The sequence below is a fragment of the Pseudophryne corroboree genome, chromosome 9, assembly GCF_028390025.1.
Source record: "Pseudophryne corroboree isolate aPseCor3 chromosome 9, aPseCor3.hap2, whole genome shotgun sequence".
Taxonomy (NCBI): Eukaryota; Metazoa; Chordata; class Amphibia; order Anura; family Myobatrachidae; genus Pseudophryne; species Pseudophryne corroboree.
The window spans coordinates 61635395-61659040 of NC_086452.1; the positions used below are offsets into that span (position 1 = coordinate 61635395).

General features: G+C 49.9%; 1 protein-coding gene across 5 annotated transcripts in view; it reads left to right on the top strand.

Moving 5' to 3' along the window:
• EIF2B3 (eukaryotic translation initiation factor 2B subunit gamma) overlaps positions 1–23646 on the top strand; it is an 89050-nt gene that overhangs the window by 1459 nt on the left and 63945 nt on the right. The window lies entirely within an intron of this gene.

Consider the following 23646-nt stretch of genomic DNA (forward strand, 5'->3'; position numbering starts at 1 on the left):
TAGTCCCGCCCACTGATTCAGTCAATCAGTTTTCTCTAACGTCCTAGTGGATGCTGGGGACTCCGTCAGGACCATGGGGATTAGCGGCTCCGCAGGAGACAGGGCACAAAAATAAAGCTTTAGGATCAGGTGGTGTGCACTGGCTCCTCCCCCTATGACCCTCCTCCAAGCCTCAGTTAGGTTTTTGTGCCCGTCCGAGCAGGGTGCAATCTAGGTGGCTCTCCTAAAGAGCTGCTTAGAAAAAGTTTTTATGTTTTTTATTTTCAGTGAGTCCTGCTGGCAACAGGCTCACTGCAACGAGGGACTTAGGGGAGAAGAAGTGAACTCACCTGCGTGCAGGGTGGATTGGCTTCTTAGGCTACTGGACACCATTAGCTCCAGAGGGATCGAACACAGGCCCAGCCATGGAGTCCGGTCCCGGAGCCGCGCCGCCGACCCCCTTGCAGATGCCGAAAAGCGAAGAGGTCCAGAAACCGGCGGCAGAAGACTTTTCAGTCTTCATGAGGTAGCGCACAGCACTGCAGCTGTGCGCCATTGTTGTCACACACTTCACACCAGCGGTCACGGAGGGTGCAGGGCGCTGCAGGGGGCGCCCTGGGCAGCAATGAGAATACCTTGTTCTGGCTAAAAAATACATCACATATAGCCCTTGGGGCTATATGGATGTATTTAACCCCTGCCAGGTCTCACAAACTCCGGAGAAGAGCCCGCCGAAATAGGGGGCGGGGCCTATCTCCTCGGCACACAGCGCCATTTTCCTGCTCAGCTCCGCTGCGAGGAAGGCTCCCAGGACTCTCCCCTGCACTGCACTACAGAAACAGGGTAAAAAAGAGAGGGGGGGGGGGCACTTTTTTTGGCGTTTTTGATATATATTAAGCTGCTATAAGGGAGAAAACACTTCTATAGGGTTGTTCCTATATATTTATAGCGCTTGGGTGTGTGCTGGCAAACTCTCCCTCTGTCTCCCCAAAGGGCTAGTGGGGTCCTGTCTTCGATAAGAGCATTCCCTGTGTGTCTGCTGTGTGTCGGTACGTGTGTGTCGACATGTATGAGGACGATGTTGGTGTGGAGGCGGAGCAATTGCCGGTAATGGTGATGTCACCCCCTAGGGAGTCGACACCGGAATGGATGGCTTTATTTATGGAATTACGTGATAATGTCAGCACATTACAAAAATCAGTTGACGACATGAGACGGCCGGAAAACCAGTTAGTACCTGTACAGGCGTCTCAGACACCGTCAGGGGCTGTAAAACGCCCTTTACCTCAGTCGGTCGACACAGACCCAGACACGGACACTGAATCTAGTGTCGACGGTGAAGAAACAAACGTATTTTCCAGTAGGGCCACACGTTATATGATCACGGCAATGAAGGAGGCTTTACATATCTCTGATACTACATGTACCACAAAAAGGGGTATTATGTGGGGTCTGAAAAAACTACCTGTAGTTTTTCCTGAATCAGACGAATTGAATGAAGTGTGTGATGAAGCGTGGGTTAACCCCGATAGAAAACTGCTAATTTCAAAGAAGTTATTGGCATTATATCCTTTCCCGCCAGAGGTTAGGGCGCGCTGGGAAACACCCCCTAGGGTGGATAAGGCGCTCACACGCTTATCAAAACAAGTGGCGTTACCGTCTCCTGAAACGGCCGCCCTCAAGGATCCAGCAGATAGGAGGCTGGAAACTACCCTGAAAAGTATATACACTCATACTGGTGTTATACTGCGACCAGCCATCGCCTCTGCATGGATGTGCAGTGCTGGGGTGGTTTGGTCGGATTCCCTGACTGAAAATATTGATACCCTGGATAGGGACAGTATTTTACTGACTATAGAGCATTTAAAGGATGCATTTCTATATATGCGAGATGCACAGAGGGATATTTGCACTCTGGCATCGAGAGTAAGTGCGATGTCCATATCTGCCAGAAGAAGTTTATGGACGCGACAATGGTCAGGTGATGCGGATTCCAAACGGCATATGGAAGTATTGCCGTATAAGGGGGAGGAATTATTTGGGGTCGGTCTATCGGATTTGGTGGCCACGGCAACAGCCGGGAAATCCACCTTTTTACCTCAGGTCCCCTCCCAACAGAAAAAGACACCGTCTTTTCAGCCGCAGTCCTTTCGTTCCTATAGGAACAAGCGGGCGAAAGGACAGTCATATTTGCCCCGAGGCAAAGGAAAGGGTAAGAGAGTGCACCAAGCAGCTTCTTCCCAGGAGCAGAAGCCCCCCCCCGGCTTCTGCAAAGCCCTCAGCATGACGTTGGGGCTTTACAAGCGGACTCAGGGGCGGTGGGGGGTCGACTCAAGAATTTCAGCGCACAGTGGGCTCACTCACAGGTGGACCCCTGGATCCTGCAGATAATATCTCAGGGTTACAGGTTGGAATTCGAGAAGTCTCCCCCTCGCCGGTTCCTAAAGTCTGCTCTGCCAACGTCTCCCTCAGACAGGGCGACGGTATTGGAAGCCATTCACAAGCTGTATTCTCAGCAGGTGATAGTCAAGGTACCCCTCCTACAACAGGGAAAGGGGTATTATTCCACACTATTTGTGGTACCGAAGCCGGACGGCTCGGTAAGACCTATTCTAAATCTGAAATCTTTGAACCTGTACATACAAAAATTCAAGTTCAAGATGGAGTCACTCAGAGCAAGTGATAGCGAATCTGGAAGAAGGGGACTTTATGGTGTCCCTGGACATCAAGGATGCTTACCTGCATGTCCCAATTTGCCCTTCACATCAAGGGTACCTCAGGTTCGTGGTGCAAAACTGTCATTATCAGTTTCAGACGCTGCCGTTTGGATTGTCCACGGCACCTCGGGTCTTTACCAAGGTAATGGCCGAAATGATGTTTCTTCTACGAAGAAAAGGCGTATTAATTATCCCTTACTTGGACGATCTCCTGATAAGGGCAAGGTCCAGGGAACAGCTGGGGGACGTAGTAGCACTAACCCAAATAGTGCTGCAACAGCACGGGTGGATTCTGAATTTTCCAAAATCTCAATTGACCCCGACGACACGTCTGCTGTTCCTGGGAATGATTCTGGACACGGTTCAGAAAAAGGTGTTTCTTCCGGAGGAGAAAGCCAAGGAGTTATCCGAACTTGTCAGGAACCTCCTAAAACCAGGGAAAGTGTCTGTGCATCAATGCACAAGAGTCCTGGGAAAGATGGTGGCTTCTTACGAAGCGATTCCATTCGGCAGATTCCACGCACAAACTTTTCAGTGGGATCTGCCGGACAAATGGTCCGGATCACATCTGCAGATGCATCAGCGGATAACCTTATCGCCACGGACAAGGGTGTCTCTGCTGTGGTGGTTGCAGAGTGCTCATCTGTTAGAGGGCCGCAGATTCGGCATACAGGACTGGGTCCTGGTGACCACGGATGCCAGTCTGAGAGGCTGGGGAGCGGTCACACAGGGAAGAAACTTCCAGGGAGTATGGTCAAACCTGGAGATGTCTCTTCACATAAATATACTGGAGCTAAGAGCGATTTACAATGCTCTAAGCCTGGCAAAACCCCTGCTTCAGGGTCAGCCGGTGTTGATCCAGTCGGACAACATCACGGCAGTCGCCCACGTAAACAGACAGGGCGGCACAAGAAGCAGGAGAGCAATGGCAGAAGCTGCAAGGATTCTTCGCTGGGCGGAAGATCATGTGATAGCACTGTCAGCAGTGTTCATTCCGGGAGTGGACAACTGGGAAGCAGACTTCCTCAGCAGACACGATCTACACCCGGGAGAGTGGGGACTTCATCCAGAAGTCTTCCACATGATTGTGAACCGTTGGGAAAAACCAAAGGTGGACATGATGGCGTCTCGCCTCAACAAAAAACTGGACAGGTATTGCGCCAGGTCAAGAGACCCTCAGGCAATAGCTGTGGACGCTCTGGTAACACCGTGGGTGTTCCAGTCAGTGTATGTGTTTCCTCCTCTGCCTCTCATACCAAAAGTACTGAGAATTATACGGCAAAGGGGAGTAAGAACGATACTCGTGGCTCCGGATTGGCCAAGACGAACTTGGTACCCGGAACTTCAGGAGATGCTCACGGAAGATCCGTGGCCTCTACCTCTAAGACGGGACCTGCTTCAACAGGGACCGTGTCTATTCCAAGACTTACCGCGGCTGCGTTTGACGGCATGGCGGTTGAACGCCGAATTCTAAGGGAAAAAGGCATTCCGGAAGAGGTCATTCCTACACTGGTAAAAGCCAGGAAGGAGGTGACTGCACAACATTATCACCGCATTTGGAGAAAATATGTTGCGTGGTGTGAGGCCAGGAAGGCCCCCACGGAGGAATTTCAATTGGGTCGATTCCTACATTTCCTGCAAACAGGATTGTCTATGGGCCTCAAGTTGGGGTCCATTAAGGTTCAAATTTCGGCCCTGTCGATTTTCTTCCAGAAAGAATTGGCTTCAGTTCCTGAAGTCCAGACTTTTGTAAAAGGAGTACTACATATACAGCCCCCGGTTGTGCCCCCAGTGGCTCCGTGGGACCTTAATGTAGTTTTGGATTTTCTCAAATCCCATTGGTTTGAGCCACTCAAATCGGCGGATTTGAAATATCTTACATGGAAAGTAACCATGCTACTGGCCCTGGCTTCAGCCAGGAGAGTGTCAGAATTGGCGGCTTTATCGTATAAAAGCCCATATCTGATTTTCCATTCGGACAGGGCAGAACTGCGGACGCGTCCTCATTTTCTGCCTAAGGTGGTGTCAGCGTTTCACCTGAACCAGCCTATTGTGGTGCCTGCGGCTACTAGCGATTTGGAGGATTCCAAGTTGCTGGACGTTGTCAGGGCATTGAAAATATATATTTCAAGGACGGCTGGAGTCAGAAAATCTGACTCGCTGTTTATACTGTATGCACCCAACAAGCTGGGTGCTCCTGCTTCTAAGCAGACGATTGCTCGTTGGATTTGTAGCACAATTCAACTTGCACATTCTGTGGCAGGCCTGCCACAGCCTAAATCTGTCAAGGCCCATTCCACAAGGAAGGTGGGCTCATCCTGGGCGGCTGCCCGAGGGGTCTCGGCATTACAACTCTGCCGAGCAGCTACGTGGTCGGGGGAGAACACGTTTGTAAAATTCTACAAATTTGATACCCTGGCTAAAGAGGACCTGGAGTTCTCTCATTCGGTGCTGCAAAGTCATCCGCACTCTCCCGCCCGTTTGGGAGCTTTGGTATAATCCCCATGGTCCTGACGGAGTCCCCAGCATCCACTAGGACGTTAGAGAAAATAAGATTTTACTTACCGATAAATCTATTTCTCTATCGTCCGTAGTGGATGCTGGGGTTCCTGAAAGGACCATGGGGGGAATAGCGGCTCCGCAGGAGACAGGGCACAAAAAGTAAAGCTTTAGGATCAGGTGGTGTGCACTGGCTCCTCCCCCTATGACCCTCCTCCAAGCCTCAGTTAGATTTTTGTGCCCGGCCGAGAAGGGTGCAATCTAGGTGGCTCTCCTAAAGAGCTGCTTAGAAAAGTTTAGCTTAGGTTTTTTATTTTACAGTGAGTCCTGCTGGCAACAGGATCACTGCAACGAGGGACTTAGGGGAGAAGAAGTGAACTCACCTGCGTGCAGGATGGATTGGCTTCTTGGCTACTGGACATTAGCTCCAGAGGGACGATCACAGGTACAGCCTGGATGGTCACCGGAGCCTCGCCGCCGGCCCCCTTGCAGATGCTGAAACGAGAAGAGGTCCAGAATCGGCGGCAGAAGACTCCTCAGTCTTCTTAAGGTAGCGCACAGCACTGCAGCTGTGCGCCATTTTCCTCTCAGCACACTTCACACGGCAGTCACTGAGGGTGCAGGGCGCTGGGAGGGGGGCGCCCTGGGAGGCAAATGAAAACCTTTTTTGGCTAAAAATACCTCCCATATAGCCTCCGGGGGCTATATGGAGATATTTAACCCCTGCCAGAATCCGTTAAGAGCGGGAGACGAGGCCGCCGAAAAAGGGGCGGGGCCTATCTCCTCAGCACACAGCGCCATTTTCCCTCACAGAAAGGCTGGAGGGAAGGCTCCCAGGCTCTCCCCTGCACTGCACTACAGAAACAGGGTTAAAACAGAGAGGGGGGGCACTAATTTGGCGTTAGAAATATATAAAAAAGATGCTATAAGGGAAAACACTTATATAAGGTTGTCCCTATATAATTATAGCGTTTTTGGTGTGTGCTGGCAAACTCTCCCTCTGTCTCTCCAAAGGGCTAGTAGGTCCTGTCCTCTATCAGAGCATTCCCTGTGTGTGTGCTGTGTGTCGGTACGTGTGTGTCGACATGTATGAGGACGATGTTGGTGAGGAGGCGGAGCAATTGCCTGTAATGGTGATGTCACTCTCTAGGGAGTCGACACCGGAATGGATGGCTTATTTAGGGAATTACGGGATAATGTCAACACGCGCCAAGGTCGGTTGACGACATGAGACGGCCGACAAACAATTAGTACCGGTCCAGACGTCTCAAAAACACCGTCAGGGTTTTTTTTAAAACGCCCGTTTACTTTAGTCGGTCGACACAGACACAGACAGGGACACTGAATCCAGTGTCGACGGTGAATAAACAAACGTATTCCTTATTAGGGCCACACGTTAAGGGCAATGAAGGAGGTGTTACATATTTCTGATACTACAAGTACCACAAAAGAGGGTATTATGTGGGATGTGAAAAAACTACCGTAGTTTTTCCTGAATCAGATAAATTAAATGAAGTGTGTGATGATGCGTGGGTTCCCCCCGATAGAAAATATGGGCGGTATACCCTTTCCCGCCAGAAGTTAGGGCGCGTTGGGAAACACCCCTTAGGGTGGATAAGGCGCTCACACGCTTATCAGAACAAGTGGCGGTACCGTCTATAGATAGGGCCGTCCTCAAGGAGCCAGCTGACAGGAGGCTGGAAAAATATCATAAAAAGTATATACACACATACTGGTGTTATACTGCGACCAGCGATCGCCTCAGCCTGGATGTGCAGAGCTGGGGTGGCTTGGTCGGATTCCCTGACTAAAAATATTGATACCCTTGACAGGGACAGTATTTTATTGACTATAGAGCATTTAAAGGATGTATTTCTATATATGCGAGATGCACAGAGGGATATTTGCACTCTGGCATCAAGAGTAAGTGCGATGTCCATATCTGCCAGAAGATGTTTATGGACACGACAGTGGTCAGGTGATGCAGATTCCAAACGGCACAAAGGTGTATTGCCGTATAAAGGAAGAGGAGTTATTTGGGGTCGGTCCATCGGACCTGGTGGCCACGGCAACTGCTGGAAAATCCACCGTTTTTACCCTAAGTCACATCTCTGCAGAAAAAGACACCGTCTTTTCAGCTTCAGTCCTTTCGTCCCTATAAGAGTCATATCTGCCCAGGGATAGAGGAAAGGGAAGAAGACTGCAGCAGGCAGCCCATTCCCAGGAACAGAAGCGTTCCACCGCTTCTGACAAGCTCTCAGCATGACGCTGAGACCGTACAGGACCCCTGGATCCTACAAGTAGTATCCCAGGGGTACAGTTTGGAATGTCGAGACGTTTCCCCTGCGCAGGCTCCTGAAGTCTGCTTTACCAAGGTCTCCCTCCGACAAGGAGGCAGTATGGGAAAAAATTCACGAGCTGTATTCCCAGCAGGTGATAATTAAATTACCCCTCCTACAACAAGAAAAGGGGGTATTATTCCACACTATATTGTGGTACTGAAGCCAGAAGGCTAGGTGAGACCTATTCTAAATCTAAAAAAATTTGAACACTTACAAAGGTTCAAATCAAGATGGAGTCACTCAGAGCAGTGATAACGAACCGGGAAGAAGGGGACTATCTGGTGTCCCGAGACATCAGGGATGCTTACCTCCATGTCCCAAATTTGCCCTTATCACTAAGGGTACCTCAGGTTCGTGGTACAGAACTGTCACTATCAGTTTCAGACGCTGCCGTTTGGATTGTCTACGGCACCCCGGGTCTTTACCAAGGTAATGGCCGAAATGATGGTTCTTCTTCGAAGAAAAGGCGTCTTAATTATCCCTTACTTGGACGATCTCCTGATAAGGGCAAAGTCCAGGGAACAGTTGGAGGTCGGAGTAGCACTATCTCGGATACTGTTACAACAGCAGGGGTGGATTCTAAATATTCCAAAATCGCAGCTGATCCCGACAACAAGTCTCCTGTGCTTAGGGATGATTCTGGACACAGTCCAGAAAAAGGTGTTTCTCCCGGAAGAGAAAGCCAGGGAGTTATCCGAGCTAGTCAGGAACCTCCTAAAATCAGTGCATCATTGCACAAGGGCCATGGTAAAAAAAATGGTGACTTCCTTCGAAGCAATTCCAGTCGGCAGATTTCATGCAAGAACTTTTCAGTGGGATCTGCTGGACAAATGGTCCGGATCGCATCTTCAGATGCATCAGCGGATAACCCTATATCCAAGGACAAGGGTGTCTCTCCTGTGGTGGTTACAGAGTGCTCATCTTCTAGAGGGCCGCAGATTCGGCATTCAGTTTTGGATGTTGGTGACCACGGAGGCCAGCCCGAGAGGCTGGGGAGCAGTCACACAAGGAAAAAATTTCCAGTGAGTGTGATCAAGTCTGGAGATTTTTCTCCACATAAATATAGCTAAGGGTAAATTTATAATGCTCTAAGCTTAGCAAGACCTCTGCTTCAAGGTCAGCCGGTATTGATCCAGTGGGATAAAACATCACGGCAGTCGCCCACGTAAATAGACAGGGCGGCACAAGAAGCATGAGGGCAGTGGCAAAATCTGCAAGGACTTTTCGCTGGGCGGAAAATCATGTGATAGCACTGTCAGCAGTGTTTCATTCCGGGAATGGAAACTGGGAAGCAGACTTCCTCAGTAGGCACGACCTCCACCCGGCAGAGTGGGAACTTCATGGGGAAGTTTTCCACATAATTGTAAACCGTTGGGAATTACCAAAGGTGGACATGATGGCGTCCCGTCTGAACAAAAAACGGGACAGGTATTGCGCCAGGTTAAGAGACCCTCAGGCAATAGCTGTGGACGTTCTGGTAACACCGTGGGTGTACCAGTCGGTGTATGTGTTCCATCCTCTGCTTTTCATACCTAAGGTACTGAGAATTATAAGACGTAGAGGAGTAAGAACTATACTCATGGCTCCGGATTGGCCAAGAAGGACTTGGTACCCGGAACTTCAAGAGATGCTCACAGAGGACTTATGGCCTCTGCCGCTAAGAAGGGACTTGTTTTCAGCAAGTACCATGTCTGTTCCAAGACTTACCGCAGCTGCGTTTGACGGCATGGCGGTGGAACGCCGGATCCTAAGGGAAAAGGCATTCAGGAAGAGGTCATTCCTACCCTGGTCAAAGCCAGAAAGGAGGTGACCGCACAACATTATCACCACATGTGGCGAAAATATGTTGCGTGGTGTGAGGCCAGGAAGGCCCCACGAAGAAATTTCAACTCGGTCGATTCCTGCATTTCTTGCAAACAGGAGTGTCTATGGGCCTCAAATTGGGGTCCATTAAGGTTCAAATTTCGGCCCTGTCGATTTTTCTTCCAGAAAGAATTGGCTTCAGTTCCTGAAGTCCAGAAGTTTGTCAAGGGAGTATTGCATATACAACCCCCTTTTGTGCCTCCAGTGGCACTGTGGGATCTCAACGTAGTTCTGGGATTCCTCAAAACACATTGGTTTAAAACCAGTCAAATCTGTGGATTTGAAGCATCTCACATGAAAAGTGAACATGCTCTTGGACCTGGCCTGGACCAGGCGAGTGTCAAATTGGTGGTTTTTTTCTCAAAAAAGCCCATATCTGTTTGTCCATTCGGACAGGGCAGAGCTGCGGACTCGTCCCCAGTTCTCTCCCTAAGGTGGTGTCAGTGTTTCACCTGAACCAGCTTATTGTGGTGTCTTGCGCCTACTAGGGACTTGGAGGACTCCAAGTTGCTAGATGTGGTCAGGGCCCTGAAAATATAGGTTCCAGGACGGCTGGAGTCAGGAAAACTGACTTGCTGTTATCCTGTATGCACCCAACAAACTGGGTGCTCTTGCTTTTAAGCAGACTTTTGCTAGTTGGATGTGTAATACAATTCAGCTTGCACATTCTGTGGCAGGCCTGCCACAGCCAAAATATGTAAATGCCCATTCCACAAGGAAGGTGGGCTCATCTTGGGCGGCTGCCCGAGGGGTCTCGGCTTTACAACTTTGCCGAGCGGCTATTTAGTCAGGGGCAAACACGTTTGTAAAATCCTACAAATTTGATACCCTGGCTAAGGAGGACCTGGAGTTCTCTCATTCGGTGCTGCAGAGTCATCCGCACTCTCCCTCCCGTTTGGGAGCTTTGGTATAATCCCCATGGTCCTTTCAGGAACCCCAGCATCCACTAGGACGATAGAGAAAATAAGAATTTACTTACCGATAATTCTATTTCTCGGAGTCCGTAGTGGATGCTGGGCGCCCATCCCAAGTGCGGATTATCTGCATTACTTGTACATAGTTACAAAAATCGGGTTATTATTGTTGTGAGCCATCTTTTCAGAGGCTCCGCTGTTATCATACTGTTAACTGGGTTCAGATCACAGGTTGTACAGTGTGATTGGTGTGGCTGGTATGAGTCTTACCCGGGATTCATAAATCCTTCCTTATTGTGTACGCTCGTCCGGGCACAGTACCTAACTGAGGCTTGGAGGAGGGTCATAGGGGGAGGAGCCAGTGCACACCACCTGATCCTAAAGCTTTACTTTTTGTGCCCTGTCTCCTGCGGAGCCGCTATTCCCCCCATGGTCCTTTCAGGAACCCCAGCATCCACTACGGACTCCGAGAAATAGAATTATCGGTAAGTAAATTCTTATTTTCTCGTAGTCCGTAGTGGATGCTGGGCGCCCATCCCAAGTGCGGATTGTCTGCAATACTTGTACATAGTTATTGTTACAAAAAAATCGGGTTGTTATTGTTGTGAGCCGTCTGTTCAGAGGCTCCTACGTTATCATACTGTTAACTGGGTTCAGATCACAAGTTGTACGGTGTGATTGGTGTGGCTGGTATGAGTCTTACCCGGGATTCAAAATCCTTCCTTATTGTGTACGCTCGTCCGGGCACAGTATCCTAACTGAGGCTTGGAGGAGGGTCATAGGGGGAGGAGCCAGTGCACACCACCTGATCCTAAAGCTTTATTTTTGTGCCCTGTCTCCTGCGGAGCCGCTAATCCCCATGGTCCTGACGGAGTCCCCAGCATCCACTACGGACTACGAGAAATAGATTTATCGGTAAGTAAAATCTTATTTTTTGCTTGGTGCGGCAGGAAGCCGCATGGTCACAGGGCTGCTGTGAATAAAGCAGCCTCAAGCTTTTATTATTTTATTATTTTATTTTTATAGACTTACTATATTTTTTTGAGCGACTTTTCTTAACAGCGTCTTAAACGCATACTAGAAAGAGTCGCTCCAACAACTCCCCACCGGGTCGCAACAACGCTTACCTTCGCGGTAATAGTGCTGTCTCGACGGGCGTCTCTGTCGCATGTTCTAGCAGGTCCAGCAGACGTAACCAGGCTGTGACTGGAGCATGGGGGGACGGTAAGTCTATGGATTTCCTCTTACTAGGGGGTCCGGACACAGCTACACTGTATTGGTGGAGACTACAAACAGTGTGTTGATGCGCCAAACATCTCAAGTGCGACAGCGCTACGCTCCAGGGATCATAGGCGCCAGGACTAGGCAGAGGCCGCGATCCTTTGAGTTTAAGTCAACAGGGGGATTCAGACGCTCTCCTGGCCGCCCCTCCTCTGAGTTCATGACCAGTTTCCGTGCGTCTCCCGTCCATGAACTGAATGACCTCACTTCCGTCTCAGACGCTACCACGAGGGTACTCGTCGCAGCTTAGACGCTGCGGTTGTGTACACTGGAGATCCCTCCTAGACCGAGTCGCAGGCCTTAGCGTCTGCATACACGTGGAAGTCGCTGAGCGTCCGTCAGTGAGCGACTGTGTCCGTTATCAGTTATCAGGAGCGGGAGTGTACATCAGTAGCGTCTGAATCCACTCAGCGTCTTACGAGCGCATTTGCTTGGATATGGAAGTGTGGTGAGTCTCCCTGTATCCCGCTCTCCAGAGGAAGGGTGTACAGTACTAAAAAAATTCTCTCTACTTGTTAGTATGAATTGTTAATTTTTAGTACCTATTGCATATGAGACCTGTATATTACTGTGTTTTCTCTAACGTCCTAAGTGGATGCTGGGGACTCCGTAAGGACCATGGGGAATAGCGGCTCCGCAGGAGACTGGGCACATCTAAAGAAAGCTTTAGGACTAACTGGTGTGCACTAGCTCCTCCCCCTATGACCCTCCTCCAAGCCTCAGTTAGATTTCTGTGCCCGACGAGAAGGGTGCACACTAGGGGCTCTCCTGAGCTTCTTAGTGAAAGTTTTAGTTTAGGTTTGTTATTTTCAGTGAGACCTGCTGGCAACAGGCTCACTGCATCGAGGGACTAAGGGGAGAAGAAGCGAACTCACCTGCGTGCAGAGTGGATTGGGCTTCTTGGCTACTGGACATTAGCTCCAGAGGGACGATCACAGGTCCAGCCTGGATGGGTCCCGGAGCCGCGCCGCCGGCCCCCTTACAGAGCCAGAAGAGCGAAGAGGTCCGGGAAAATCGGCGGCAGAAGACGTTCCTGTCTTCAATAAGGTAGCGCACAGCACTGCAGCTGTGCGCCATTGCTCTCAGCACACTTCATACTCCGGTCACTGAGGGTGCAGGGCGCTGGGGGGGGGGGCGCCCTGAGACGCAATTAAACATTACAGAAATACCTTACATGGCAAAAAATGCATCACATATAGCTCCTGGGCTATATGGATGCATTTAACCCCTGCCAGAATATACAAAAAACCGGGAGACAAGGCCGCCGAAAAGGGGGCGGAGCCTATCTCCTCAGCACACTGGCGCCATTTTCCCTCACAGCTCAGTTGGAGGGAAGCTCCCTGGCTCTTCCCTGCAGACAGAAAGGGTTAAAAAAAAAAGAGAGGGGGGCACTAATTAGGCGCAGTATTAAAACATACAGCAGCTATAAGGGGAAAAACACTTATATAAGGTTATCCCTGTATATATATAGCGCTCTGGTGTGTGCTGGCATACTCTCCCTCTGTCTCCCCAAAGGGCTAGTGGGGTCCTGTCCTCTATCAGAGCATTCCCTGTGTGTGTGCTGTGTGTCGGTACGTTTGTGTCGACATGTATGAGGAGAAAAATGATGTGGAGACGGAGCAGAGTGTCTGTAACAGTGATGTCACCCCCTAGGGGGTCGACACCTGAGTGGATGTACTGTTGAAAATTACGTGACAGTGTCAGCTCTATATAAAAAAACAGTGGTTGACATGAGACAGCCGGCTACTCAGCTTGTGCCTGTCCAGACGTCTCATAGGCCGTCAGGGGCTCTAAAGCGGCCATTACCTTAGATGGCAGATACAGACGCCGACACGGATACTGACTCCTGTGTCGACGGTGAAGAGACAACCGTGATTTCCAGTAGGGCCACACGTTACATGATTGAGACAATGGAAAATGTTTTTATACATTTCTGATAATACGAGTACCACCAAAAAAGGGGTATTATGTTCGGTGAGGGAAAAACTAACTGTAGTTTTCCTGAATCTGAGAAATAAAATGAGGTGTGTGATGATGCGTGGGTTTCCCCCCGATAACAATTAATAATTTCTTAAAAAGTATTGGCTGCATACCCTTTCCCGCCAGAGGTTAGGATGCATTGGGAAACACCCCCTAGGGGGGATAAGGCGCTCACACGCTTGTAAGAACAAGGGCTCTACCCTCTCATGAGATGGCCGCCCTTAAGGATCCTGCTGATAGAAAGCAGGAGGGTATCCAAAAAAGGTATTTACACACATACTGGTGTTATACTGCGACCAGCTATCGCCTCAGCCTGGAGGTGCAGTGCTGGGTTGGCATGGTCGGATTCCCTGACTGGAAATATTGATATCCTAGATAAGGATAGTATATTATTGCCTATAGAGCATTTAAAAGATGCATTTCTATATATGCATGATGCACAGCGGAATAATTGCCGACTGGCATCAAGTATAAGTGCGTTGTCCAATTCTACCAGTAAAATGGTCAGGTGATGCGGATTCCAAACGGCATTTGGAAGTATTGCCTTTGAAAGGGGACATTTGGGGTCGGTCTTTTAGACCTGGTGGCCACGGCAACAGCTGGGAAATACACGTTTGTACCCCAGGTCGCCTCTCAAAATAAGACGCCGTATTATCAGGCGCAGTCCTTTGTTGGCAAGCGGACAAAAGGTTCCTCTTTTCTGCTCGTGACAGAGGGAGAGGAAAAAGGCTGCAGAGATCAGCCAGTTCCCAGGAACAGAAACCCTTTCCCGCCTCTGCCAAGCCCTCAGTATGACGCTAGGGCTTTACAAGCTCAGGCACGGTGGGGGCCCGTTCTCAATGAATTTCAGTGCGCAGTGGGCTCACTCGCAAGTAGACCCCTGGATCCTTCAGGTAATATCTCAGGGGTACATATTGGAATTCGAGACGTCTCCCCCTCGCCGTTTCCAAAAGTCGACTTTACCGACGTCTCCCTCTGACAGGGAGGCAGTTTTGGAAGCCATTCACAAACTGTATTCCCAGCAGGTGATAATCAAGGTACCCCTCCTGCAACAGGGAACGGGGTATTATTCCACACTATTGTGGTACCGAAGCCTGACGGCTCGGTGAGACCGATTCTAAAATCTAAAATCTTTGAACACTTACATACAGAGGTTCAAATTCAAGATTGAGTCACTCAGAGCAGTGATTGCGAACCTGGAAGAAGGGGACTACATGATGTCTCGGGACATCAAGGATGCTTACCTTCATGTCAAAAATTACCCTTCTCACCAAGGGTACCTCAGGTTATGGTACAGAACTGTCACTATCAGTTCAGACGCTGCCGTAGGGATGGTCCACGGCACCCCGGGTCTTTACTAAGGTAATGGACGAAATGATATCCCTTCGAAGGAAGGAAATTTTAGTTATCCCTTACTTGGACAATTCCCTGATAAGGGTAAGATCCAGGGAACAGTTGGAGGTCGGTGTAGCACTATCTCAGGTAGTGTTGCGGCAGCACGATTGGGTTCTCAATATTCCAAAATCGCAGCTGGTTCCGACGACTTGTCTTCTGTTTCCTAGGGATGATCCTGGACACAGTCCAGAAAAAAGGTGTTTCTCCCGGAAGAGAAAGCCAGGGAGTTATCCGAGCTAATCAGGAACCTCCTAAAACCGAACCAAGTCTCAGTGCATCAATGCACAAGGGTTCTGGAAAAAAAATGGTGGCTTCCTACGAAGCAATCCCATTCGTTAGATTCCACGCAAGAACTTTCCAGTGGAACCTACTGGACAAATGGTCCGGGTCGCATTTTCAGATGCATCAGCGGATAACCCTGTCACCAAGGACAAGGGTATCCATCCTGTGGTGGTTGCAGAGTGCTCATCTTCTAGAGGGCCGCAGATTCGGCATTCAGGACTGAGTCCTGGTGACCACGGATGCCAGCCTGCGAGGCTGGGGAGCAGTCACACAGGGAAGGAATATCCAGGGCTTAGGGTCAAGCCTGGATACATCACTTCAAATAAATATCCTGAAGCTAAGGGCCATTTACAATGCTCTAAGCTTAGCGAGACCTCTGCTTCAAGGTCAGCCGGTGTTGATCCAGTCGGACAACATCATGGCAGTCACCCACGTAAACAGACAGGGTGGCACAAGAAGCAGGAGGGCAATGGCAGAAGCTGCAAGGATTCTCCGCTGGGCGGAAAATCATGTAATAGCACTGTCAACAGTATTCATTCCGGGAGTGGACAACTGGGAAGCAGACTTCCTCAGCACGACCTCCACCCGGGAGAGTGGGGACTTCACCCAGAAGTCGTCCACATGATTAAAAAACTCGACAGGTATTGCGCCAGGTCAAGAGACCCTCAGGCAATAGTTGTAGACGCTCTGGTAACACCGTGGGTGTACCAGTCAGTGTATGTTTCCCTCATCTGCCTCTCATACCCAAGGTACTGAGATTGATAAGATGGAGAGGAGTAAGCACTATATTCGTGGCTCCGGATGGGCCAAAAAGGACTTGGTAACCGGAACTTCAAGAGAGGCTCACGGAGGATCCGTGGCCTCTACCTCTAAGAAGGGACCTGCTCCAGCAAGGACCCTGTCTGTTCCAAGACTTACCGCGGCTGCGTTTGACGGCATGGCGGTTGAACACCGGATCCTGAAGGAAAAAAGGCATTCCGGATGAAGTCATCCCTATCCTGATCAAAAGCCAGGAAGGATGTAACCGCAAAAACATTATCACCGCAATTGGCGAAAATATGTTGCGTAGTGCGAGGCCAGTAAGGCCCGACGGAGGAAATTCAACTGGGTCGATTCCTACATTTCCTGCAAACAGGAGTGTCTATGGGCCTGAAATTGGGGTCCATTAAGGTTCAGATTTCGGCTCTGTCAATTTTCTTCCAAAAAAGAACTAGCTTCAGTCCATGAAGTTTAGACGTTTGTAAAAGGGGTACTGCATATACAGCCTCCTGTTGTGCCTCCAGTGGCAATTTGGGATCTCAATGTAGTTTGGGTTCCAAAAGTCACATTGGTTTGAACCACTTAAATCTGTGGAGTTAAAATATCTCACATGGGAAGTGGTCATGCTGTTGGCCCTGGCCTGGGCCAGGCGCGTGTCAGGATTGGCGGCTTTATCCTGTAAAAGCCCTTATCTGATTTTCCATTCGGACAGGGCGGAATTGAGGACTCGTCCTCAGTTTCTCCCTAAGGTGGTTCCAGCGTTTTCACCTGAACCAACCTATTGTGGTGCCTGCGGCTACTAGGGACTTGGAGGAATCCAAGTTGCTGGATGTTGTCAGGGCCCTGAAAATATGTTCCAGGACGGCTGGAGTCAGGAAATCTGACTCGCTGTTTATCCTGTATGCACCCAACATGCTGGGTGCTCCTGCTTCTAAGCAGACTATTGCTCGTTGGATTTGTAGTACAATTCAGCTTGCACATTCTGTGGCAGGCCTGCCACAGCTAAAATCTGTAAAAGCCCGTTCCACAAGGAAAGTGGGCTCATCTTGGGCGGCTGCCCGAGGGGTCTCGGCTTTACAACTTTGCCGAGCAGCTACTTGGTCAGGGGCAAACACGTTTGCTAAATTCTACAAATTTGATACCCTGGCTGAGGAGGACTTGGAGTTCTCTCATTCGGTGCTGCAGAGTCATCCGCACTCTCCCGCCCGTTTGGGAGCTTTGGTATAATCCCCATGGTCCTTACGGAGTCCCCAGCATCCACTTAGGACGTTAGAGAAAATAAGAATTTACTTACCGATAATTCTATTTCTCGTAGTCCGTAGTGGATGCTGGGCGCCCATCCCAAGTGCGGATTGTCTGCAATACTTGTACATAGTTATTGTTACAAAAATCGGGTTATTATTGTTGGGAGCCATCTTTTCAGAGGCTCCTCTGTTATCATACTGTTAACTGGGTTCAGATCACAAGTTATACGGTGTGATTGGTGTGGCTGGTATGAGTCTTACCCGGGATTCAAAATCCTTCCTTATTGTGTACGCTCGTCCGGGCACAGTTTCCTAACTGAGGCTTGGAGGAGGGTCATAGGGGGAGGAGCCAGTGCACACCAGTTAGTCCTAAAGCTTTCTTTAGATGTGCCCAGTCTCCTGCGGAGCCGCTATTCCCCATGGTCCTTACGGAGTCCCCAGCATCCACTACGGACTACGAGAAATAGAATTATCGGTAAGTAAATTCTTATTTTCTGCATGTTATGTTGAAAAAGAACCAGTTAAAAACAGAAATACAATTTCTCTTACGTCCTAGAGGATGCTGGGGACTCCAAAAGGACCATGGGGTATAGACGGGATCCGCAGGAGCTTGGGCACACTGAAAAGACTTAATCTGGGTGTGAACTGGCTCCTCCCTCTATGCCCCTCCTCCAGACCTCACTTAGACTTTGTGCCCAGGACTGACTGGACACTCACAGGGGAGCTCTCCTGAGTTTCTCTGGAATAGACTTTTTGTTAGGTTTTTTATTTTCAGGGAGACCTGCTGGCTACAGGCTCCCTGCAGCGTGGGAGTGAGGAGAGAGAAGCAGACCTACTTCTTCTTAGTTAAGGGCACTGCTTCTCGGCTACTGGACACCATTGGCTCCAGAGGGTTCGATCACTTGGTGCGCCTAGCTGCTTGTTCCCGGAGCCACACCGTCACCCCCTCACAGAAGCCAGAAGAAAGAAATCGGGTGAGTATGAGAAGATCAGAAGACTTCAGGACGGTAGAAGACTTCAGTAACGGAAGGTACAGCACAGCGGTAACGCTGTGCCCCATGCTCCCACACACACCACCAACAGTAGTTACAGGGTGCAGGGCGCTGGGGGGGCGCCCTGGGCAGCATGTTACTGAGGTCGGGGACCGGCAGAAGGCTTTCGGTGCCTCGGCACCGTTTCTTAAACCCCCGCCGGCATCTTTTTTATTTTCAAATTTGGCGGCCCGAAGCGCGCCTGGAAGGGGGCGGAGCTTCGTCCCACGGCTCACAGGCACCATCTTCTCCTTCAACACGCGGCTGAAGGAGACGCTGCCGGGACCTCCACATTCCTCTCACAAGTAACGGGGAGATATTCAGAAGGGGGGGGGGGGGGGGCCGCAGTGTGGTGCTTCTTATCATTGTCGGGATATATGGGCGGTGGGGTGTGAGCTGGCATACTCCCTCTGTGTCCTCTATCTGGGCTTCATTGTGGGCCTGTCACCTAGCTGGGACGTTCTGTGTGTATCTGTGTGTCGGTACTACGTGTCGGCATGTCTGAGGCTGAATGTTATTCACCAGAGGTGGTTATTGGGGGAGCGGATGCAGGGCTAGATTTGGGACTGTCGACGCAGCCGACACCTGATTTACTCGCATTGCTCAGTACGATAAATTCGAATGTAGCTTCTTTATCAAAGAGGTTGGATAAGTCTGAGTCACAGACACAGGTGTGAAAAAAGTCCATGGAAGAGGCTTTGTCTCAGGTACAAACCCCATCTGGGTCGCAAAAGCGGCCATTTACTCAAGTGGTAGATACGGATACCGACACGGACTCTGATTCCGAGGTCGATTTCACTGAGGCTGCTTTGCATCCACGATTAGTTAAGAGTATTCAGTACATGATTGTGGCTATAAAAGATGTTTTACACATTTCTGATGAACCTGCGGTACAGGAAACAAGGATTTGCTTGTTTAAGGGAAAAAAACCTGAGGTGAAGTTTCCCCCCTCTCATGAAAGGAATACTCTTTGTGAAAAGGCTTGGGAGTCGCCGGATAAGAGGTGGCAGATTCCCAAAAGGATTTACATGGCGTATCCGTTCCCCTCTGATGACAGGGAAAAATGGTAGGTGTCTCCAAATGTTGACAAAGCTCTATCTCACTTGTCTAAGAAAGTGGCGCTTCCGTCTCCTGACACGGCAGCTCTCAAAGATCCAGCGGATCGCAAGCTGGAGACGTCTCTGAAGTCCATTTTCGCTAATTCGGGTGCATTGCTCAGACCTGCTGTGGCGACGGTATGGGTGAGTAGTGCTATTGCTAAATGGGCTGAGAATTTAGCTAATGATATGGATACCCTTGATAAAGATAATGTTCTTTTGACTCTTGGTTATATCAAGGACGCTGCAGATTACCTGAAGGATGCGGTGAGGGATGTCTGTCTCTTGGGATCAAGAGCCAATGCCATGTCGATATCAGCCAGGAGGGCGTTGTGGATCCATCAATGGAATGCTGATGCCGACTCCAAGAGGGCTATGGAAGCGTTACCCTTCAAAGGTACTGTCTTGTTTGGGGACGGCTTGGCTGACCTGGTCTCGACCGCGACTGCGGGTAAGTCCTCGTTTCTTCCTTATGTTCCCACACAACAGAAAAAGGCACCACATCAGCAGATGCAGTCCTTTCGTCACAATAAATACAGGCGTGGAAAAGGTTCGTCCTTCCTCGCTTCAAAAGGTAGAGGAAGGGGAAGGAAACCACCTGCAATGTCAGGCGCCCAGGACCAAAAGTCCTCCCCTGCTTCTACCAAGTCCACCGCATGACGCTGGGGCTTCCCTGGGGGAGTCCGGACCGGTGGGGGGCCGTCTACAAATATTCAGTCAGGTCTGGATTCAATCAGACCTGGATCTTTGGGTCCTAGAGATTGTGTCTCAGGGATACAAGCTGGAGTTTCGGGAGATACCCCCTCACCGGTTCTTCATTTCGGCGTTACCAGTAGCTCTTCCGGACAGGGAGGTGGTGCTGGCAGCGATACAAAAATTGTGTCTACAGAGGGTCATTGTTCCCGTTCCCTCGTCCCAACATGGGGAAGGGGTTCTACTCGAGCCTCTTTGTTGTGCCGAAACCGGACGGTTCGGTCAGACCAATTCTAAATCTAAAATCCCTCAATCCATACTTGAAAGATTTCAAGTTCAAGATGGAATCTCTTTGAGCGGTAATTGCCAGCCTGGAAGGGGGGGATTTTATGGCGTCAGTCGACATAAAGGATGCCTACTTACATGTCCCGATATGTCCTTCACATCAGGCCTTCCTCAGGTTTGCGATACAGGATTCTCATTACCAATTTCAGACATTGCCGTTTGGGCTTTCCACGGCTCCGAGGATTTTCACCAAAGTCATGGCGGAAATGATGGTTCTCCTTCGCAAACAAGGGGTTACAATTATCCCGTACTTGGACGATCTCCTGATAAAGGCGAGGTCCAAGGAACGGTTGCTGAGAAGTGTAAATTTGTCACTGTCGGTTCTGCGACAGCACGGTTGGGTACTCAATTTGCCAAAATCTCAGTTGATTCCGACCATTCGGCTGCCTTTTCTGGGCATGATTCTGGACACGGATTTACAGAAAGTATTTCTTCCAGAAGAAAAAGCTCTGGAACTGCAGACGATGGTCAGGGAACTTCTGAGGCCGACGAGGGTGTCGATCCATCACTGTACTCGGGTTCTGGGGAAAATGGTTGCGGCGTACGAAGCCATTCCATTTGGCAGGTTTCATGCCCGGGTGTTTCAGTGGGACTTGCTGAGCAAATGGTCCGGGTTTCACCTGCACATGCACCGGAAGATAAGTATATCTCCCAGAGCCAGAATTTCTCTCCTGTGGTGGCTACAAAGTCCTCACCTCCTACGGGGACGCCGGTTCGGTATCCAGGATTGGGTACTTCTGACAACAGATGCAAGTCTCCGGGGCTGGGGCACAGTCACCCAAGGAAGGAACTTCCAGGGGAAATGGTCGCTCCAGGAAGCTTGTCTCCACATAAATGTTCTCGAGTTAAGAGCCATTTACAACGGCCTGCTGCAAGCAAGAAGCCTTCTTCGGGGTCGACCTGTCCTGGGACAGTCGGACAACATCACAGCGGTGGCACATATAAACCGTCAAGGCGGAACAAGAAGCAGAGCGGCAATGGCGGAGCCCACAAGAATCCTTCGCTGGGCGGAACAACACATGAGCGCCCTGTCAGCTGTCTTCCTACCGGGAGTGGACATCTGGGAAGCAGATTTCCTCAGCAGACACGATCTCCATCCGTGAGAGTGGGCTCTTCACCAAGAGGTATTTGCAGAGGTGACAAAACGTTGGGGAATTCCGTTGATCGACATGATGGCGTCTCGTCTCAACAAGAAGCTCCCGAGGTATTGTTCCAGGTCAAGGGACCCCCAAGCCAGTGCAGTGGACGCCCTGGTGTCTCCGTGGGTGTTCCGGTCGGTGTATGTGTTCCCTCCACTTCCTCTCATTCCAAAGGTACTGGGGATCATTCGACGAGCAAGGGTTCAGGCGATTCTCGTTGTTCCAGATTGGCCAAGAAGGGCCTGGTACCCGGATCTTCAGGAATTACTGGTGGAAGATCCTTGGCCGCTTCCTCTAAGAGAGGACCTGTTGTTGCAGGGTCCATGCGTGTTTCCAGACTTACCGCGGCTGCGTTTGACGGCATGGAGGTTGAGCGCCAGATCTTAGCTCGTAAGGGTATCCCCAGGGAGGTCATTCCAACTCTCATTAAGGCTAGGAAGGAGGTTACGGCGAAACATTATCACCGTATTTGGAGAAAGTATGTTTCCTGGTGTGAGTCTAAAATGGCTCCTGCGGAAGATTTTCGCTTGGGGTGCTTTCTCCACTTTTTACAGGCGGGAGTAGATGCAGGCCTGAAATTAGGTTCCATCAAAGTGCAGATTTCGGGTTTGTCTATTTTCTTTCAAAAAGAATTAGCTGTCCTCCCAGAGGTTCAGACTTTTGTGAAAGAAGTAATGCATATCAATCCTCCGTTTGTGCCTCCTGTAGCTCCATGGGAGCTGGATGTGGTCTTACGGTTTCTCATGTCTTCCTGGTTTGAACCTTTGCGTAAGGTTGAATTGAAATTTCTCACTTGGAAGGTAGTTATGCTGTTGGCGCTGGCGTCTGCCAGGCGGGTGTCAGAGTTGGCGGCCTTATCTCATAAGAGCCCGTACTTGATTTTTCATTCGGATAGGGCGGAATTGAGGACTCGTCAACAATTTCTGCCGAAGGTGGTTTCTTAATTTCACATTAACCAACCTATTGTGGTCCCGGTGGCTACGGAGGCTGTGGCGATTCCAAAATCTCTGGATGTTGTAAGAGCGTTGAAGATCTACGTCACTAGAACAGCTGTTGCCAGAAAAACTGAGGCGCTTTTTGTCTTGTATGCTTCCAACAAAATTGGTCATCCTGCTTCAAAACAGACTTTTGCACGCTGGATTTGTAGTACGATTCAGCAGGCTCATTCTTCGGCCGGACTACCGGTGCCGAAGTAAGTAAAAGCCCATTCTACCAGAAAAGTGGGCTCATCTTGGGCGGCTGCCCGAGGCGTATCGGCGTTACAGCTTTGCCGAGCAGCTACTTGGTCGGGTTCAAACACTTTTGCTAAGTTCTATAAGTTTGATACCCTGGCTGATGAGGACCTTGCGTTTGCTCAGTCGGTGCTGCAGAGTCGTCCGCACTCTCCCGCCCATTCTGGAGCTTTGGTATAAACCCCATGGTCCTTTTGGAGTCCCCAGCATCCTTTAGGACGTAAGAGAAAATAGGATTTTGGTACTTACCGATAAATCCTTTTCTCCTAGTCCGTAGAGGATGCTGGGCGCCCATCCCAGTGCGGACTGTTACTTGCAGTGTTTTCTTGCTAGTTAAATTAGTTAATACACGGGTTGTGTATTTCTTGTTTCAGCTTGTTGCTGTTGTTAATTCATACTGTTATCTGGTTTAATGTTACTCTGGTTGTACGGTATGTTTGTGGTGTGGGCTGGTATGTTGGTAGCCCTTAGTTTAAACAAAAATCTTTCCTCGAAATGTCAGTCTCTCCTGGGCACAGTTCCTATAACTGAGGTCTGGAGGAGGGGCATAGAGGGAGGAGCCAGTTCACACCCAGATTAAGTCTTTTCAGTGTGCCCAAGCTCCTGCGTATCCCGTCTATACCCCATGGTCCTTTTGGAGTCCCCAGCATCCTCTACGGACTAGGAGAAAAGGATTTATTGGTAAGTACCAAAATCCTATTTCTCTGACGTCCTAGTGGATGCTGGGAACTCCGTAAGGACCATGGGGAATAGCGGTCTCCGAAGGAGGCTGGGCACTCTAGAAAGATTTATGACTACCTGGTGTGCACTGGCTCCTCCCACTATGACCCTCCTCCAAGCCTCAGTTAGATTTT